Source organism: Ranitomeya imitator, chromosome 2 (assembly GCF_032444005.1).
Source record: "Ranitomeya imitator isolate aRanImi1 chromosome 2, aRanImi1.pri, whole genome shotgun sequence".
In the NCBI taxonomy this organism is placed as follows: Eukaryota; Metazoa; Chordata; class Amphibia; order Anura; family Dendrobatidae; genus Ranitomeya; species Ranitomeya imitator.
Genome location: NC_091283.1, coordinates 641,880,131 through 641,900,460, shown reverse-complemented (window position 1 = coordinate 641,900,460; position 20,330 = coordinate 641,880,131). Strand labels below are relative to the sequence as shown.

At 48.6% G+C, this 20,330-nt stretch overlaps 1 protein-coding gene and 1 long non-coding RNA gene across 4 annotated transcripts in view; one reads left to right on the top strand and one right to left on the bottom strand.

Moving 5' to 3' along the window:
- LOC138666771 (zinc finger protein 585A-like) overlaps nt 1-3,568 on the bottom strand; it is a 128,926-nt gene extending 125,358 nt beyond the window's left edge. Inside the window, exon 1 of the mRNA XM_069754944.1 lies at nt 3,487-3,568. The gene's annotated coding sequence lies outside the window, so the exon portion shown is untranslated. The remainder of the gene's footprint in view (nt 1-3,486) is intronic.
- A 21-nt stretch (nt 3,569-3,589) lies between these two features.
- The window catches only part of LOC138665382 (uncharacterized), a 62,045-nt gene continuing 45,304 nt past the window's right edge, over nt 3,590-20,330 (top strand). For 2 of the 3 annotated variants that reach the window (XR_011318457.1, XR_011318455.1), the window contains exon 1: nt 3,605-3,626. This is a non-coding gene — a long non-coding RNA (uncharacterized lncRNA). Of the gene's footprint in view, nt 3,627-20,330 lie in introns of all 3 variants that reach the window. The other variant, XR_011318456.1, reaches the window with a different exon arrangement.

Here is a 20,330-nt window from a genome sequence, read left to right as displayed (position 1 = left end):
CCGCATGTGCAAGGTGTATGGAATGGAGTCGTGTGTGTACGAGGTGTACGGAGCAGAGCCACGTGTGTACGAGGTGTACGGAGCGGAGCCACGTGTGTACGAGGTGTACGGAGCGGAGCCGTGTGTGTACGAGATGTATGGAGAGGAGCCGTATGTGTATGACGTGTACGGAGTGGAGCCATGTGTGTGCAAGGTGTACGGAGCGGAGCCGTGTGTGTACGAGATGTATGGAGAGGAGCCGTATGTGTATGACGTGTACGGAGTGGAGCCATGTGTGTGCAAGGTGTACGGAGCGGATCCGTGTGTGCATGAGGTGTATGGAGCGGAGTCGTGTGTGTACGAGGTGTATGGAGCGGAGCCGCATGTGCAAGGTGAATGGAGCGCAGTCATGTGTGTACGAGGTGTACGGAGCAGAGCCTCATGTGCAAGGTGTATTGAGCGGAGCCATGTGTGTACGAGATGTATGGAGAGGAGCCGTGTGTATGAGGTGTACGGAGCGGAGCTGTGTGTGTATAAGGTGTACAGAGTGGAGCCGTGTGTGTACAAGGTGTATGGGGAGGAGCCGCATGTGCAAGGTGTATGGAGCGGAGTCGTCTGTGTACGAGGTGTATGGGGAGGAGCCGTATGTATGAGGTGTACGGAGCGGAGTCGTGTGTGTACGGAGCGGAGCCGCATGTGCAAGGTGTATGGAGCGGAGTCGTCTGTGTACGAGGTGTATGGAGCGGCGTCGCATGTGTACGGAGCGGACGCTGGCTGTGTCAGATCGGAGCAATATTGCTCCTCGCTCTGACACGGACTGGCACAGGAGACACGGTGGTCTTTATCAGTGGCATATCACAGCTGCAGCAACGTGAGCAGTCAGCGGCGCAGCTGGATGACACCATTCAGCGCCGTGAGTGTCATCCAGCTGCTGCGAGGGAGCGCGGTGAAAGGTGTCTGTGTGTAGTGATGGAGAAGGCAATGATGGGGGTGGGGTAACCATGTGTGGCCATTATACTGTACCCAGCATTATGTGTGGCCATTATTCTATACCCAGCATCGTGTGGGGCCATTATACTGTACAAAGCATAATGTGGCGCCATAATACTGTATGGACCATCACGTGGGGCAAGTATGCTGTACGCAGCATCATGTGGGGCCATTATACAGTATGGAGCATAATGTGGCCAATGGCCATTGTACAGTATGGAGCGTCGTGTGTGGCCATTGTCCAGTATGGAGCGTCGTGTGTGGCCACTATACAGTATGGAGCGTCGTGTGTGGCCATTGTACACTATGGAGCGTCTTGTGTGGCCATTGTACACTATGGAGCGTCGTGTGTGGCCATTGTACACTATGGAGCGTCGTGTGTGGCCATTGTACAGTATGGAGCGTCGTGTGTGGCCATTGTACAGTATGGAGCGTCGTGTGTGGCCATTGTACAGTATGGAGCGTCGTGTGTGGCCATTGTACAGTATGGAGCGTCGTGTGTGGCCATTGTACAGTATGGAGCGTCGTGTGTGGCCATTGTACAGTATGGAGCGTCGTGTGTGGCCATTATACAGTATGGAGCGTCGTGTGTGGCCATTGTACAGTATGGAGCGTCGTGTGTGGCCATTATACAGTATGGAGCGTAGTGTGTGGCCATTGTACACTATGGAGCGTCGTGTGTGGCCATTGTACAGTATGGAGCGTCGTGTGTGGCCATTGTACACTATGGAGCGTCGTGTGTGGCCATTGTACACTATGGAGCGTCGTGTGTGGCCATTGTACAGTATGGAGCATCGTGTGTGGCCATATTTTTTTGTTTATAATTATTGTTTACGAAACATTGTGATCAGAAGTGCTAAATGGGTGTGGTTGGGGCATGGCTAGTTGTGAAATGGGTGTGGTCAGAGGTGTGGCCTAAAATTTGCCGCGGCGCGCTACGCGCCCCGCTGACTTTGTCCCTCTTTCCCTTCCTCAAAAGTTGGGAGGTATGGGCATAGGTATAGACAAATATGTCACATAGGGTTTTAGTATTTTCCGAGACAGGGGGGCGAGGGGAGACAGGGGGGCGAGGGGAGACAGGGGGGCGAGGGGAGACAGGGGGGCGAGGGGAGACAGGGGGGCGAGGGGAGACAGGGGGGCGAGGGGAGACAGGGGGGCGAGGGGAGACAGGGGGACGAGGGGGGGCGAGGGGAGACAGGGGGGCGAGGGGAGACAGGGGGGCGAGGGGAGACGGGGGCGAGGGGAGACAGGGGGGCGAGGGGAGACAGGGGAGACGGGGACGAGGGGAGACAGGGGGGCGAGGGGAGACAGGGGGGCGAGGGGAGACAGGGGGGCGAGGGGAGACAGGGGGGCGAGGGGAGACAGGGGGGCGAGGGGAGACAGGGGGGCGAGGGGAGACAGGGGGGCGAGGGGAGACAGGGGGGCGAGGGGAGACAGGGGGGCGAGGGGAGACAGGGGGGCGAGGGGAGACAGGGGGGCGAGGGGAGACAGGGGGGCGAGGGGAGACAGGGGGGCGAGGGGAGACAGGGGGGCGAGGGGAGACAGGGGGGCGAGGGGAGACAGGGGGGCGAGGGGAGACAGGGGGGCGAGGGGAGACAGGGGGGCGAGGGGAGACAGGGGGGCGAGGGGAGACAGGGGGGCGAGGGGAGACAGGGGGGCGAGGGGAGACAGGGGGGCGAGGGGAGACGGGGGGCGAGGGGAGACAGGGGGGCGAGGGGAGACAGGGGGGCGAGGGGAGACAGGGGGGCGAGGGGAGACAGGGGGGCGAGGGGAGACAGGGGGGCGAGGGGAGACAGGGGGGCGAGGGGAGACAGGGGGACGAGGGGAGACAGGGGGGCGAGGGGAGACAGGGGGGCGAGGGGAGACAGGGGGGGCGAGGGGAGACAGGGGGGCGAGGGGAGACAGGGGGGGCGAGGGGAGACAGGGGGACGAGGGGGGACGAGGGGAGATAGGGGGGCGAGGGGAGACAGGGGGGCGAGGGGAGACGGGGGCGAGGGGAGACAGGGGGGCGAGGGGAGACAGGGGAGACAGGGGGACGAGGGGAGACAGGGGGGCGAGGGGAGACAGGGGGGCGAGGGGAGACAGGGGGGCGAGGGGAGACAGGGGGGCGAGGGGAGACAGGGGGGCGAGGGGAGACAGGGGGGCGAGGGGAGACAGGGGGGCGAGGGGAGACAGGGGGGCGAGGGGAGACAGGGGGGCGAGGGGAGACAGGGGGACGAGGGGAGACAGGGGGACGAGGGGAGATGAGGAAAGTATGGGGGGATGGGGTTACAGTTCCAATTATCGCCTCAGGCAGCAGGAAAACTAGTCAACTCCTTTCACAATGATCTGCCACATGTTCCTTCCATTTCTACGATGCCCAGGAACATTATTGGCCATCTCTCAGTTTTCTACACTGTGAGAATGGCGCTGTCCAGTGAGGGGCCAAGCAGCGAGGTCAGGGTGAGGTGACCCTCTCTACCCCAGTAAGCGCACATCGTTCATGTGCTGAGGGGGTTAATGCCGAGTGCCACCTACCTGCAGAGCGCGCACTGGTCCCAGCACAGCTGCTCCTGTCAGGGTAGATGCTAGAGTGTAGGGGCTCCTGCTAGGCGTGACGTCACTCAGACATGTGAGCGCTGCCCCTTCCTGTGACGTCACCCCCCGGAGCAGTGCAGGTAGGTGGGCAGTAACCATTCCAGGACAGACCATTAACCCATTAGGACTCTGGCCATTGCTTGCCCCATGCCTGCTCTTTGTGTGTATTCCTCTGTCGGGGAGCGCTCAGTAATGTGGGGGCTTCTCTGGACATCATCACTTCTGTCATCCAAGTCTGGGCAGTCCAAGGTTCTTGTGTCTCTGTGGTGACTCGCTGCCCTATGCTGTACAGTCCCCCTGATCATCATCAGAGTATGTGGTGAGGCTCATCAGGGGGACTGTCTAATGTCATATCTGTTACCGACTCCTGCGGGGCTGCTGTCCCCATCTCCGATAATGTTCCCTGAATTTTAAGTCTATGTTCACATGTTGCTTTTTTTTTTTTCTTGCATTCTTTTTTGTTTGTACATACTGCGTTTTTGTCATGCTACATTCGTCTCTTGTGCATGCTGATAACGTTTAAATAAAATCATATTCTGCTTAATCAGGTTTTGGCATAAAATAATGCAGCGAAACCTGATACTTGTGTTTTTTTTTTCACCACCCATTACTTTCAATGGATGACAAATGCTGTTGTGTGTTGCGTCTGCGACACAACGCATGCAAAAATGCATTGTTTTGTGATGCATGCGTCCATTTTTGGCTTGATTTTGGACGGAAAAAAAAAGCAACTTGCTGCGTCCTCTGCGCCCTGACGCTTGCACCAAAAATGAGGCATGCGTCACAAAACGCAAGACAACGCATGTCCATGCGCCCCCATGTTATATAAAGGGGCGCATGACGCATGCGTCGCCGCGGCTGCGCCCGACGCAACGCTAATGTGAACGTAGCCTAAGAAGTGACATGCTTCATTGGACAAAACCCAAGCAAAGCACAAAATCCTGAGGAAAGAAAACCTGTGTGTGCATGAGATTTCTGACATTTCAGCCAAAACTTGCACAGAAAAAACACCACATGTGAACATGCCCTTAGGGTAAGTTCACACAGGGTGTTTTTGCTGCCTTTTTTTTTTTTTTTGCTGCTTTTTTATGCTAATTTTCAGCTTCTTTTTACAGTACCAACAAAGCCTATGAGATTTCAGAAATTGGTTTTTTGTGTGATCAGTATTTTGTGCTTTGCTTCGTTTTTTGGACATAGAGCATGTCACTTCTTTCAGCGTTTTTCCAGTGTTTTCCACCCATTGACATGAATAGATGGTGAAAAAACACTGCAAATACCCAGGCTGACTTTTCTTGTAGCGTATTTGCTGCAGAAAAATCAATGGCAGCCGGATGTGACATCACACTCGGCTCTGCTACATCTAGATGGCAGGTTGCATGGTGTGTCTATGCAGCCTGTCATCCAGCAGAGCGGACCCGATCCCCATTCACTTGAATGGGGGGTCCGACATTATAGTGTTTGACACGCTGTCATATGCATTACAGTGCGACAAACACCGCTTCTAAGAAAAAACATAATAAACCAACAATATACTTACCTTCCGCAGATCTGTAAAGTCCAACGATGTAAATCCTTCTGGAGGGGTTAAAACATTTTGCAGCCAGGAGTTCTGCTAATGCAACGCTACTCCTCGCTGCAAAACCCCAGGGAATGAAGGTAAAGTAGGTCAATGACCTATATTTAGCTTCATTTGCGGTGAGGCGCCCTCTGCTGGCTGTTCATAGATCGTGTGAACTTTCCTAGAAAGCCTGGGAGCTTTCTAGGAAAGTTCCCACGATCTATGAACAGCCAGCAGAGGGCGCCTCACCGCAAATGAAGCTAAATATAGCTCATTGATCTATATTTAGCTTCATTCTCCGGGGTTTTGCAGGGAGGAGCAGCCTGCATTAGCGGAACTCCTTGCTGCAAAATGTTTTAACCCCTTCAGAAGGATTTACATCGTTGGACTTTACAGATCTGCGGAAGGTAAGTATATTGTTGGTTTATTATGTTTTTTCTTTTACAGAACGAGGGTCTTCAGTGATTGGATTGGGCGTTAAATAAAATATTACAACAACCTTTGATTTTATTTCATTAAAATAATTTTTAATAATGTGTGTGTGTTTTTTTTAACCCTTTCATTCAATTGGATTAATAATGGATAGGTGTCATAATTGACGCCTCTCCATTATTAATTAGGCTTAATGTCACCTTACAATAGCAAGGTGGCATTAACCCTTCATTACCCCATATCCCACCGCTACACGGGAATGGGAAGAGAGTGGCCAAGTGCCAGAATAGGTGCATCTTCCAGATGTGCCTTTTCTGGGGTGGCTGGGGGCAGGTGTTTTTAGCCAGGGGGGGCCAATAACCATGGACCCTCTCCAGGCTATAAATATCTGCCCCCAGTCACTGGCTTTACTACTCTGGCGGAGAAAATTGCGCGGGAGCCCACGCCAATTTTTTCCGCCATTTAACCCTTAAATATAATAGAACGCCCAAATTTTGCATATACACACTACTGACATTAGTAGTGTGGAATATGCAAAAAAAAATGGTGATATGAGATGGTTTACTGTATGTAAACCAGGTCTCATATCATGTCGGGTTTAGGAAGGAGAAAGTAAAAGCCGGCAATTGAATTACCAGCTTTTAAGCTATCTAGCGCTGTATTAAATATAAATATATATATATATAGGTGTCTCCCTGACATATATATATATATATATATATATATATATATATGTATATATACCTATTCTATGTGTATATATCTACTCTCATCTAACCTGTCACTGTGATTTTACTGTACTCTGCGCTGAATTAACGGCTTTTCAAAGGAGACCCGTGCGTAAAAATAGGACAGCAATACGGATGTCATACGGATGTTGCGATAAAAAAAATCGCATGACACTCGCATGGCACTCGCATGGCACTCACAGACGTTACATCAGTTTTTTCGGTCCGTAAATCGGACCATTTTTTTCTCACACAAGTGGAGATGAGCCCTTATACTGATTAAAATTATACCTTGGTTGATGGAATCCATCTTGTGGTTGTTGTGTAATCTTTATTTTCAGTTTTGAGTTAATGATATGCTTGTGCTCCGGGGCAGCCTGTGGGGGGTCTTCATATGGTACTCTGATTAGATATTCATAATGTACATAGCTTAGATCCGATAGCTGCTATTGAGCATACGCATTGACATTTTTATGTTTTTCTTTTTTAATGTGGATTTTTTAGCTCTAAAAATTGTGAGTAACTGATTTAAAATCTGCTCCGCCGGTTAATTTATGCTACTGATTTTTAACACCTGTGAGAATGTGATTTGGTAAAATCTCATCCCCAAAGCTGCTACTCTAATACGCTACGGACTTTATGCCCTGTTGGTTCTATTTTTCCGCTAACTATCCTAACCCGAATGTCTATTATATTGGCAATAGTCCAAGCAGCAATCCTTCATGAGAGAGATGCAATTGATCCTTCCGTATAAACCAAACAAGATCACACCCACATGCAACCCACAACTCCACTCTCGCTCCGGTTTCCTCTATGATAGAATGTCCAATCATCCTCCGCTAACATGAGAAAGTATATGGTTGCAGTGGTCATCATTTTCTTTGGATATGGAATAATGTCCTTGTGTCAGAAGGCCTGAGGGTATTCATTATTTGGGTCAGAAGCTAGATGTCCACCTCAAAAACAATTGTTTGTAATCCAGTTTCACAGGGGAATATGTGCAAATGTATCTTCAAAGAAGCCAGAGATTGGATATTTAATTTAAGAGCAATGGTTTATACTCCAAACACCACAGGGGTCATGTACCCTCAAAGAGGCTGAAGGCATAATGTCCATTTACATGTAAGTGCTCACTTTATTCTATCAACAGAACAATGGACCATATACCACAAGACACAATTGCCTTCCTGCCTCCCAACTTTTGCAATCCCTTTTACAGTTAGGCTGCATTCACACTCGCAGTATTTGGTCAGTATTTTACATCAGTATTTGTAAGCCAAAACCAGGAGTGGGTGATAAATGCAGAAGTGATGCATATGTTTCTATTATACTTTTCCTCTAATTGTTCCACTCCTGGTTTTGGCTACAAATACTGAGGTAAAATACTGACCAAATACTGATAGTGTGACAGCAGCCTTAGGCTTTAGGTGCTATCCTGGGTTCATGGATCTGATTGGGAGTCTGATGCTCTTATAATACATGCAATGTCCATGTTGGCTTTCCAACATGCTCACAACTCTATGACGGAAAACCTGTAGAATACTTCCAGCAAAGGAATATACCCTGACAGAATGGTCGGATGGGGATTATTGTAAGCTCTCAGGTACGACTAGAAGTTTCTTGCTGGTCTGTTCCTCAGGTGTAATTTTACCCTCATAGGTTTATCCATGTGTCATTAGACCATATCATTAGCAGGGTGGTCTGTACAGGGCATGAGGGGTTGTCTACAGCTGGGCGTGCGACGAGGTGCAGCTCTATGCCCCAGACACAGGCATCTTATTAACTGAAAACTTCTAACACTAATTACACAAGAACCACAGGACGGATTTCTTCACCCCAGGTATCATTTTAATCAGCGTAACTGTGGTAATATAACAATGCCTGTAGTTTACTTATTAAAATCCTGCTGACAGGTTCACTTTAATGGTGGTCAAATAATTCCATAGAATTTAAATGTATTACTAGTAAAAGTTATTTTTTAATAGGTTGTTTTTCCATTCTATTTCCCATATTATCCTGAAAAACTAGACCCTGTAAGGTTGAACAGGGGTTGGAGCACTGTACATGAAAAGCTGTCAGATAGAGTACTTAAAAGACCACTCCATCATCCTTTGTTTTTTTGTTTTTTTTTCTCATTTCATAGCTGGATTGGTTGCTGTAAACCTCAGTCCCATGCCCCAGTCATATTCTTATCCTACGGTGTCTTCACCTGTTGTTGCCGCTCTGGCCAGCGTTCATAGCAGATGATGATTTTTGCTATGCATAGCAGGGCATTGAAGAAGTAAAAAAAAAATGTTTTACAAAACATAAAAAAAAATAAAAGTTTAAATCACCCTCCGTTTACCCCATTCAAAATAAAAGCCCAAAAATACACATATTTGGTATGTCCGCGTTCAGAAACGCCCGATCTATCAAAATATAAAAATAATTACCGTATATACTCGAGTATAAGCCGACCCGAGTATAAGCCGACCCCCCTAATTTTGCCACAAAAAACTGGGAAAACTTATTGACTCGAGTATAAGCCTAGGGTGGAAATGTAGCATTTACCGGTGAATTTCAAAAATAAAAATAGATCATTATTTCCCCATAGCTGTGCCATATAGTGCTCTGCACCGTTCATATTGCCCCATAGATGCTGCACAGATGCCCCATATAGTGCTGTGTGCCGTTCATACTGCCCCATAGATGCTGCACAGATGCCCCATATAGTGCTGTGTGCCGTTCATACTGCCCCCATAGATGCTGCACAGATGCCCCATATAGTGCTGTGTGCCGTTCATACTGCCCCCATATAGTGCTGTGTGCCGTTCATACTGCCCCCATATAGTGCTGTGTGCCGTTCATACTGCCCCCATATAGTGCTGTGTGCCGTTCATACTGCCCCCATATAGTGCTGTGTGCCGTTCATACTGCCCCCATATAGTGCTGTGTGCCGTTCATACTGCCCCCATATAGTGCTGTGTGCCGTTCATACTGCCCCCATATAGTGCTGTGTGCCGTTCATACTGCCCCCATATAGTGCTGTGTGCCGTTCATACTGCCCCCATATAGTGCTGTGTGCCGTTCATACTGCCCCCATATAGTGCTGTGTGCCGTTCATACTGCCCCCATATAGTGCTGTGTGCCGTTCATACTGCCCCCATATAGTGCTGTGTGCCGTTCATACTGCCCCCATAGATGCTGCACATAAATCTGTGCTGCCGCTGCTGCAATAAAAAAAAAAAAACCACATACTCACCTCCCTTGATTGCAGCTCCCAGCGTCCGGTCCCGGCGCCTCCATCTTCCCGGCGTCTCTGCTCTGACTGATCAGGCAGAGGGCGCCGCGCACACTATATGCGTCATCGCGCCCTCTGCCTGAACAGTCAGAGCGCAGACGCCGGGAAGATGGAGGCGCCGGGAAGATGGAGCGCGGACAGGTGAATATAACATACTTACCTAGTCCTGGCGATCCTCGCGCTGTCCCTGCCTTCCTCCCCGTCTTCTGTGCTGCAGCATCTTCCTGTCAGCGGTCACCGGCACCGCTGATTAGAGAAATGAATAGGCGGCTCCGCCCCTATGGGAGGTGGAGCCGCTTATTCATATCTCTAATGAGCGGTCCCACGTGACCGCTGAAGAGGGGAAGACGCTGCAGCACAGAAGACGGGGAGGAAGGCAGGGACAGCGCGAGGATCGCTGGGACTAGGTAAGTATACCTCAGCGCCCTCTCCCCCTCACCCGCCGACCCCACCACTACCGTGACTCGAGTATAAGCCGAGGGGGGCACTTTCAGCCCAAAAATTTGGGCTGAAAATCTCGGCTTATACTCGAGTATATACGGTAATCTGATCGGTAAACAGCGTAATGAGAAAAAAAATTAAAGTCAAGAATTCATTTTTTTTGGTCTTACCAACATTGCAATAACAGGCAATGAAAACATTGTGTATATACCCCAAAATGGTATCAATGCAAAAAATAAGCCCTCATCCTACCCCAGATCCCGAAAAATGGAGACTCTAATGGTCTGAAAATGGCAACTTTTTTTTTGTCTTTACCACTTACCAAACATTTATACGTGTTTTTTTTTATCTGCAAACTAGAAATGACCTGGACAATCATAATGGCAGGTCAGTTTTAGCATTTTAGCGGACATGGTAAAAAAAAAAAATAGTGGAATTGGACTTTTTTTGTTGCAGTTTTCCTGCAATTGGAATTCTTTTCCCATTTTCCAGTACAATATATGGTAAAGTCAACAGTGTTGTTCAAAAGTACAACTCGTCCCGCAAAAAACAAGACCTTACTCTACCATCTTTTTATCTTGACTGAAAAAAAAAAAAAAAAAAAAAGTTAAAAGGGAAGCAAAAAACAAAAATGGGGAAAAAACGGAAAATCTCAAGGTCATGAAGGGGTTACAGGTAGGGTTGAGCGAAACAGATCGGTCAATTTCATAAGTCGCCAACTTTCGGCAAAGTCGGGTTTCGTGAAACCCGAGCCGATCCCAGTGTGGGATCGGCCACGCGGTCGGTGATCTTCGCGCTAAAGTCGCGTTTCATATGTCGCGTTAAGCGCCATTTCTCAGCCAATGAAGGTGGACGCAGAGTGTGGGCAGCGTGATGACATAGGTCTCAGTCCCCACCATCTTAGAGAAGGGCATTACAGTGATTGGCTTGCTTTCTGCGGCGTCACAGGGGCTATAAAGGGGCGTGCACGCCGACCGCCATCTTACTTCTGCCGAACTGAGCATAGGGAGAGGTTGCTGTAGCTTTGTCTGAAGCAGGGATATTGTTAGGAAGGGAAACCGCTTGTGCTGTAGCGATTTCCACTGTCCAACACCACCTTTTCTTTGCAGGGACAGTGGAGTTTTTTTTTGGGTGCATCAGCTCTGTAGCTTATTAGGCTGCATTCTAAGGCTCCCTGATAGCTGCATTGCTGTTTGTACGCCGCCGTGCAAACCAACTGCTTTTTTCAAAGCAAAAATCCTGTTGCTCCTTCTTTTCTGCACAGTTCTCTTGTTTCTTTGTCCACACTCTTGTGTGCAGCAGTCCTTTTTATTGCTGCCATACTTGTCCTTTGATCATTGTAGGGAGATTGAAATTCGACTACAGCCCTTGTATTTTTTTATATATCTGTCATCCACTTTCTGCCACTCAAACTGTTGTGTAATACAGTGGGCCTGATTTTTTTGCTGCTGTCTCCCACACATAGAAAAGGGAGATTTGTATTGCCACTGAGTGCATCTGCGTCAGTCCTGTTTGTGGCATCTGTCATCCGCTTTCTGCCACTCAAAATGTAGTGTAATACAGAGGGCCTGATTTTTTGCTCCTGTCTCCCACACATAAAAAAGGGAGATTTGTATTGCCACTGAGTGGATCTGCGTCAGTCCTGTTTGTGGCATCTGTCATCCACTTTCTGCCACTCAAACTGTAGTGTAATACAGTGGACCTGATTTTTTCCTGCTGTCTCCCACACATAATAAAGGGAGATTTGTATTGCCACTGAGTGGATCTGCGTCAGTCCTGTTTGTGGCATCTGTCATCCACTTTCTGTCACTCAAACTGTAGTGTAATACAGTGGGCCTGATTTTTTTTCTGCTGTCTCACACACCTATAAAGGGAGATTTAAACTCACAACAAGTTTACGTACACCTTCTAACTGGTTTTACAGTACCATATAACGTTTGTTAGTTTGGTTACATTTTTCCAAGAATGAGGAAGTCTGGTGGAAGAAGTCGTGGCCGTGGGCGGTCATTGCCAGCTGGTAATGATGGTAGTGGTGGTGGAGCATCAGGTGGTCGTGGGAAAAGCAATATAGCACCTAAGTCTCGAGTTGTTGAGCCAGCGTCATCGTCTGGCTACACAAGGACTCGAACGCTCCGAACGCTTTTCTGGGAGTAGGAAAACCGCTTTTACAGCCGGAGCAGCAGGAACAAGTTTTGGCTTTCCTTGCTGACTCTGCCTGTAGCTCTTTCGCCTCCTCTCCGGAAAGTGCAAAATTTAAAAGCAGTGCGTTGTCAGTGGATGCTCCCGGTCAGGAACAAGTCGCTTCCTTGTGTCCTTCACCCAGAACAACAGAGAAGGATGCGTCAGGCGACACAACAGGTTACTCCATGGAGCTCTTTACACATACCGTGCCTGGGTTAGAAAGGGAAATTGTTAACAGGCCATGCCCATTACAAGATGAATCGGACATGGAGTGCACAGATGCACAGCTACAGCTAGATTATTATGCTGTTCCATTGACTCAGATCAGAACATTGCCCTCGCAGTGTACTGAGCCAGAATCTGACCCTGATGAGACTATGGTGCCCCATCCCGAACGCTATAGCACCCGCTTACACGGTGACACAGAGGAAGGTGCACAGGACATAGAAGAGGAGGTGATAGATGACCCAGTTGTTGACCCCGATTGGCAGCCATTGGGGGAACAGGGTGCCGCCGGCAGTAGCTCTGAAGCGGAGGAGGAGGAGCCGCAGCAGGCATCAACATCGCAACAGCTTTCATCTGGCAGACCCGTATCTGGGCAAAAATGTGTGTCAAAACCAAAAACAGTTGTAGGACAGCGTGGCCATCCGGTTAAAGTAGCTCAGTGTGCAATGCCTGCAAAGGTATTCTATAGTAGGAAGAGTGCAGTCTGGCAATTTTTTAACCAAGATCTGAATGATCAGTGCAAAGTCATCTGTAAGAAATGCTCAAGGACCTTTAGCAGAGGTCAGAATGTGAAAAATCTAAATACAACTTGCATGCGTAGACATTTAACCACCGTGCATTTGCAAGCCTGGACTAACTATCAAACGTCCCGTAACGTTGTTGCACCCGCTCACAATGAAGCTAGTCAGCAACGCTACATTCCTTCCCTCACTGTAAGCACACCGTTTACCACACCACCTGCAGCAAATGTGGAGGTATCGTCGCAAGGCCAAAGCAGTCAGGGAATCACCAGGTTCTTGGTAGGAAACACTGTATGTAGGCCAACAGCAAGAATACCATCACCAACCCTCTCTGTCTGCCATGTCCACCACCACCCCCGCTAGTTCCACCGTATGCAGCTCTCCAGTCCAGCTCACCCTAGAAGAGACTCTCATTAGGAAAAGGAAGTACTCATCCTCTCATCCGCGTACACAGGGTTTGAACGCCCACATTGCTAGACTAATCTCGTTAGAGATGATGCCCTACCGGTTATTTGAAAGCGAAGCTTTCAAAGCCCTGATGGACTACGCAGTACCACGCTACGACATAGCCAGTCGACACTTCTTTGCGAGAAAAGCCATCCCAGCCCTCCATCAGCATGTAAAAGACCACATTGTCCATGCACTCAGGCAATCTGTCAGTACAAAGGTGCACCTCACAACAGATGCATGGACCAGTAGGCATGGCCAGGGACGTTACGTGTCCATCATGGCACACTGGATTAATGTGGTGGATGCAGGGTCCACAGGGGACAGCCATATTGGGACAGTTCTGCCTAGCCCACGGTCTAGGAAACAGTTGGCTGTAGGCGTTCGCCCCCCCTCGTCCTCCAGCAGAAGCGAGAGCTCGTCCACAGACCACAGTCGCGCAAGCCACTCCATCCGCAGCTGCCACAGTTGCACACGAGGTGTCCCATTATGGAACAGCTAGTGGCAAGCGTCAGCAGGCTGTGTTGGGAATGAAGTGTTTGGGCGACAACAGACACAGCGCGGAAGTTCTGTCCGAGTTCTTGCAGCAAGAAACTCGGTCATGGCTGGGCAGTGTACATCTTGAGGCAGGCAAGGTAGTCAGTGATAACGGAAGGAATTTTATGGCTGCCATAGCCCTTTCGCAACTGAAACACATTCCTTGCCTGGCTCACACCTTGAACCTGGTGGTGCAGTGCTTCCTGAAAAGTTATCCGGGGTTACCCGACCTGCTCCTGAAGGTGCGCAGACTTTGCTCGCACATCTGCCGTTTGTCCGTTCACTCCAGCCATATGCAGAACCATCAGCGATCTTTGAAGCTTCTCCAGCACCGCCTAATAATCGATGTTGCAACAAGGTGGAACTCCACACTGCACATGCTTCAGAGGCTGTGCGAACAGAGGCGTGCTGTTATGTATTTGTGGGAGGATACACATACACGGGCAGGCAGTTGGATGGCAGACATGGAGTTGTCAGGTGTGCAGTAGTCGAAGCTACAAGACCTGTGTCAAGTCCTTCAGTGTTTTGAGGAATACACACGCCTGGTTAGTGCAGATGACGCCATCATAAGCATGAGCATCCCCCTAATGCATCTGCTGATGCAAAGTTTGACGCACATAAAAGGAGCAGGCGTCTGCAGCCGAGGACGAGGGAAGCCTTGATGACAGTCAGCCATTGTCTGGTCAGGGAAGTCTACTGGACGAGGTGGCGGGCGAAGAGCAGGAGGACGAGGAGGATGATGGGGATGAATATTTTTTGGATGAGGAAGCTTCTCAGGGGGCAATAGAAACTGGTGGCGTTGCAAGGTCAGGTTCAGGGTTTTTGAGGGAGACAAGTGACGTTGATTTGCCAGAAAGTGCTCCTCAACCCAGCACAAGCAGTGAATTGACACCTGGAACATTGGCCCACATGGCGGATTATGCCTTGCGCATCCTAAAAAGGGACCCACGCATTATAAAAATGATGACCTATGACGATTACTGTTATGTTCCGGTGACCTTGGAGCCGCATGAATAACTTTCACTGGAGTAGGTGGTAACTGTACTGATCACAATTCCTGATCTGACACCGCAACTAGAAGTAGCCGTGGGGTGTGCCTAACAAACCCTAGACACCTCGTCACAGCCGGAGAACTAAATACCCCTATAGATGGAAATAGGAATACTATCTTGCCTCAGAGCAGAACCCCAAAGGATAGGCAGCCCCCCATGAATATTGACTGTGAGTAGGAGAGGAAAGACACACGTACGCAGAAAACAGGATTTAGCAAAAGAGGCCACTCTAGCTAAAATAGGAAAGGATAGGATAGAGTTCTGTGCGGTCAGTATAAAACCCTTCCAAAAATATCCACAGCAGATTATACAAAAAATTCCTCCATCTAACTAAAGACGTGGAACGTATATCTGAAACCCCAGAGAATCCTACACACAGAGCAGAAATACAATAAAAAATCCTGCACACAGCATGTGTGCCATAGAAAAAAAAACAGACACTTATCTTTGCTGAATTGGCAGCTAAGCAGGAGAAACCAGACAGAGGTCCAACACCTCCCAAGAACCATTGACAACTGGCAAGGACTAATGAATCCTGCAAACCTAAATACCCCAGTCAGAATTGCAATCAGCAGAAACACCTGACCATGACTGCAGCCCTGGGACAACTGCATTACCACCTACAACCACCGGAGGGAGCCCAAAAGCAGAATTCACAACAGATTACTGGTTGGCCTGCCTCCTGGATCCACACTACAAAGGGAAATTGCAAAATATCATGCCACATGAGAACCTTGAGCAAATATTGGCTACCAAACAAGCAACTCTTGTAGACCGTTTGGTTCAGGCATTCCCAGCACACAGCGGCGCTGATGGTTTTCACATGAGCTGCAGGGGGTAACAGGGCAGAGGTGTTAGAGGTGCACAAATCAGAAGTGGCGTTGGACAGAGGGGTTTTCTGACCAGGTTGTGGAGTGATTTTGCAATGACCGCAGACAGGACAGGTACTGCAGCATCAATTCAAAGTGACAGGAGACAACATTTGTCCAGTATGGTTACTATTTTTCCTCCCGTATCGATGTTCTCCCTCACCCCTCATTCCCATTTGATTACTGGGCATCCAAAATAGACACCTGGCCTGAATTGGCAGAATATGCATTGCAGGAGCTTGCTTGCCCAGCACCTAGTGTGCTATCAGAAAGAGTATTCAGTGCTGCTGGTTCAATACTGACCGAAAGAAGGAGTCGTCTGGCTACCCAAAATGTTGATGATCTAACCTTCATTAAAATGAACCAATCATGGATTTCTAATTATTTTGCCCCACCTATCCCGGCTGACACCTAGCTTTCCTGTAAAAAGGTCTTGCTTTTGGACTGGTCTTACTGAGTGTTCCAATTTCTCCATTTGCAGCTGCTGTATGTCCAGCATACGACATTTTTACACCTCCCTAAATGGCTGACTCCCCCCACGGGGCCGTGGTCACCACTTGGCGCAAGCACCCGTGAGAGTGCCGTTTGTCTGAAGAGGTGGGTGTGCCCACTTTTGGGCAACGGCACTGGCACAGGGTCCCTCATAGTACAATGAAGTGTCTCTGGTGGTTGTGGTGCACACCCAACGTCAGACACACCGTTGTAACATGAGGGGCCCTGGGCCAGTACCGCCGGCCACGAGAGTGTCCCCCCAAGCTCAAACAGTGCTCTACCACTTGCAAAATTCTCTCTCACTGCTCCACCACTGTTTAGTCTATGCGGTTAAATCCTTCAATGGCACTGCCAATAACAATTTCTTGACATATATGATGCTAGCAAAAATATTCAGGGGCCCTGTCCTACATTTACACCAGATAATACTTTGCGCAAAATACCACTGTCTGCAAGTCAACAGAGGAGCCCACCCCTGTACCTAGGTATGCCACCTGTTTATTTGTTAATTTGTTTTTTTTTTTTTGCCAGACATTAACATCTATTTATTATTTTGGACTACTACCTGTGTCAGACACTTCTTCCAATTGTCCTCCGCTGACCACACCAATGCTGCCTGTGTACCCCTGGAACCTATTTACAACTGCATTGAGCCTACTTTTTATTTTAGGCCTAGTAAGTCTGTCTGCGGTCCCTCCTGCCAATTGTCCTCCACTGACCACGCCAATGCTGCCTGTGTACCCCTGGAACCTATTTAGATCTGCATCGAGCCTACTTTTTTATTTTAGGCCTAGTAAGTCTGTCTGCGGTCCCTCCTGCCAACTTTGTGGTGTAAGGCCTACTATCAGTGTCTGCGCCACTCAATACAGCTGTCCTCCTCTTAAAAAAGCTGAGCTGCAATTGTCAGTTTTCAGCCTATCGGAATTTGAAAACTGCATTGGGCTACAAGTTTGGTTGGGTTCTACAAACGGTGTCTGCCGCTCCAAGGTGTTCTCCAGGTTTACTGTCCTGAGCTTCAATCTTCAGGCTCTCATTAAGTAGTTTTTAATATAACACTGCATTTGGCCTACTAGTTTCGTTGGGGCCTACTAACGGTGTCTGCCGCTCCAAGGTTTTCTCCTGGTTTACTGTCCTGAGCTTCGATCTTCAGGCTCTCATTAAGTAGTTTTTAATATAACACTGCATTTGGCCTATCAGTTTGGTTGGGGCCTAGTAACGGTGTCTGCCAATCCTTGCTGTTTTCCACTGAACAAAGCAGTGCCGCCTGTTTACTACTGTTACCAATTTTTAACTGCATTTAGACTACTTAGTGATTTGGGCCTACTCACTGTGTCAGCCTCTCATTACAATTGTCCTCCACTGAATAAAGCAATGCCGCCTGGTTAGTCCTGTTACCAATTTTGAAATGCATTTAGCCCACTTTATTATTTGGGCCTATATCTGTGTTTCCTCCTCATCCTGCCCATTGCCCAGCCAGTGCTAGATGACTCTGCTGGTACATTGACCCAGTCCGCTACATTCCCCTTGCACGCTACACAGCCAGCATCTGACCCTGCTGAAAGTGAGGTTCCCCTTCGCGCATACTATACCACCTTACACGGGGACAAAGAGGAAGGTGCAGATGAAAGTGGAGGTTCCTTCATCAGGTGGGGGGAATACTCGTTGGCGACGTCACTGGCACAGCGCCCCTCATAGTACGCAAAAGTGTCACTGCCGGTGGGAGGCGCCCCCTGTTGTGAATTCTGTGGCCAAGCTCCCTCCTGTGGTCGTGAGTGGTACTGCGGCTGGTTCTGTCTATAACCTTCCTTTGGTGGATGAGAGTGGTACTGCGGCTTCTGTGTTTCCTTCCTCAGGTGATGAGGTTAAGTCGTTAGGTGCTGCTCTATTTAACTCCACCTGGTGCTTTGATCCTGGCCTCCAGTCAATGTTCTAGTATTGGTCTTGCTTCCTCCTGGATCGTTCCTGTGGCCTGTCTATCCTGCATAAGCTAAGTTCTGCTTATGTTATTTTTGTTTGCTATATTTTCTGTCCAGCTTGCTATATTGGTTTTTCTTGCTTGCTGGAAGCTCTGAGACGCAGAGGGAGCACCTCCGTACCGTTAGTCGGTGCGGAGGGTCTTTTTGCCCCTCTGCGTGGTTGTTTGTAGGTTTTTGTGTTGACCGCAAAGATATCTTTCCTAACCTCGGTCTATTCAGTAAGTCGGGCCTCACTTTGCTAAATCTATTTCATCTCTGTGTTTGTATTTCATCTTTACTCACAGTCATTATATGTGGGGGGCTGCCTTTTCCTTTGGGGAATTTCTCTGAGGCAAGGTAGGCTTATTTTTCTATCTTCAGGGCTAGTTAGTTTCTCAGGCTGTGCCGAGTTGCATAGGGAGCGTTAGGCGCAATCCACGGCTACCTCTAGTGTGGTGTAATAGGATTAGGGATTGCGGTCAGCAGAGTTTCCACGTCTCAGAGCTCGTCATATGTTTTTGGTAAATGTCAGGTCACTTTGAGTGCTCTGAACTTCAAGGTCCATTGTGGTTCTGAATTACCTGTTCATAACAGTACTGGAGGCCCAAAGTACTAATGCTTCTCAATAGAGGGAAAAGAAGTTCTGAGACCATTTTTTTTTCTTTGCACTGTGTTCTGTCTTTCTTTTCCCCTTTACATCAGGGTGGTTCAGAACACAGGTGTGGACATGGACTTTCAGAGTCTGTCCTCTTTGATGGATAATCTCACTATAAGAGTACAGAACATTCAAGATTTAGTGGTTCAGAATCCTATGTTAGAACCTAAAATTCCTATTCCTGAGTTATTTTCTGGAGATAGAGCTAAGTTTTTGAATTTTAAAAATAATTGTAAACTATTTCTGGCTTTGAAACCCCGCTCCTCTGGTGACCCAGTTCAACAATTTAAAATCATTATTTCTTTATTACGTGGCGACCCTCAAGACTGGGCATTTTCCCTTGCGCCAGGAGATCCTGCATTATGTAATATTGATACGTTTTTTCTGGCGCTCGGATTGCTGTACGACGAACCTAATTCAGTGGATCAGGCAGAGAAAAATTTGCTGGCTCTGTGTCGGGGTCAGGATGAGATAGAGATTTATTGACAGAAGTTTAGAAAGTGGTCCGTGCTCACTCAATGGAATGAATGTGCACTGGCAGCTATTTTCAGAAAGGGTCTCTCTGAAGCCCTTAAGGATGTCATGGTGGGATTTCCTATGCCTGCTGGTCTGAATGAGTCTATGTCTTTGGCCATTCAGATCGGTCGACGCTTGCGCGAGCGTAAATCTGTGCACCATTTGGCGGTATTATCTGAGCATAAACCTGAGCCTATGCAGTGCGATAGGACTTTAACCAGAGCTGAAAGGCAAGAACACAGACGTCAGAATGGGCTGTGTTTCTACTGTGGTGATTCCACTCATGCTATCTCCGATTGTCCTAAGCGCACTAAGCGGTTCGCTAGGTCTGCCACCATTGGTACGGTACAGTCGAAATTTCTTTTGTCCGTTACTTTGATCTGCTCTTTGTCTTCCTATTCTGTCATGGCATTTGTGGATTCAGGCGCTGCCCTGAATTTGATGGACTTGGAGTTTGCTAGGCGCTGTGGGTTTGTCTTGGAGCCCTTGCAGTGTCCTATTCCATTGAGAGGAATTGATGCTACGCCTTTGGCCAAGAATAAGCCTCAGTATTGGACCCAGCTGACCATGTGCATGGCTCCTGCGCACCAGGAGGATATTCGCTTTCTGGTGTTGCATAATCTGCATGATGTGGTCGTGTTGGGGTTGCCATGGCTACAAGTCCATAACCCAGTATTAGATTGGAAATCAATGTCTGTGTCCAGCTGGGGTTGTCAGGGGGTACATGGTGATGTTCCATCTCTGTCTATCTCATCATCCACCCCTTCTGAGGTCCCAGAGTTCTTGTCTGATTACCGGGATGTATTCGATGAGCCCAAGTCCAATGCCCTACCTCCGCATAGGGATTGTGATTGTGCTATCGATTTGATTCCTGGTAGTAAGTTTCCTAAGGGTC